Source organism: Bison bison, unplaced genomic scaffold (genome assembly GCF_000754665.1).
Source record: "Bison bison bison isolate TAMUID 2011002044 unplaced genomic scaffold, Bison_UMD1.0 scf7180017864473, whole genome shotgun sequence".
Taxonomy (NCBI): domain Eukaryota; kingdom Metazoa; phylum Chordata; class Mammalia; order Artiodactyla; family Bovidae; genus Bison; species Bison bison.
This window is the reverse complement of record NW_011495034.1, coordinates 2,733,628-2,734,600: the sequence shown is the minus strand read 5'-3', so window position 1 is coordinate 2,734,600 and position 973 is coordinate 2,733,628.

Here is a 973-nt window from a genome sequence, read left to right as displayed (position 1 = left end):
TGTGGCGGATTCATTTTGATATTTGGCAAGACTAATACAATTATGTAAAGTTTAAAAATAAAATAAAATAAAAAAAAAAAAACAAAAACAAAACTAGACAGATCTTAAATCCCATCTTTGGAGAGACTACCACCTAAAAATAGAGTCACTTGACATATGAAATTATTCACTTCAGCACATTAACTGCCAACCAGTATGTCTGCATGCTTACTAGACAGAATATCCCTGATCTCAGGATACTTTCCCCATTGGGAGGGCTGGGAGTGGAGAATATAAAGTAAGGTAAATCCTTCAAGATAATTAATCTACTTTTCTCATTAAAACTGTGTTATCTGACCCCAGGGGCTTAAAATAAAGTTTATGAGGGAAAAAAGTCCATTTTATTGTTCTATCTTCATGCTCTGAACTCTCAAAAGCAGCAAACCCAAACATAAAGCAGTATTTTGAAGTACTACTCTGAGAAATCCAAGACGACTTTCAAATTTAAATAAGTAAATAAAAATTGATCTCAACTAACTTCCATTTCAAAATTGATTCTGTTTTATAGAAGAGTTGGATTTCCTCTACTACGGTAGAAGTCCTTGAGAACAAGAACTATGTTTTATACACAGCACATAATTTACAATCCAACTGAAGCTGGACTCATATACAGTGATTTAAGTGTAATGGTTAAGACTGGGAATAAATTAAAAATTCTGTGAGAGCTTTCTTCATTCATCTATGGTTTCTTTACTTAAAACTAGACTTAACCACACCTATGAACAACCACAGAGCAGTGTATGCTTCAGATACAAAAGACTGACATAATAAAATATATAAAGCCATTCGGTTCAGTTCAGTCGCTCAGCCGTGTCCAACTCTTCAAGACCCCGTGAATTGCAACACGCCAGGCCTCCCTGTCCATCACCAACTCCCGGAGTTCACTAAGACTCACGTCCATCGAGTCAGTGATGCCATCCAGCCATCTCATCCC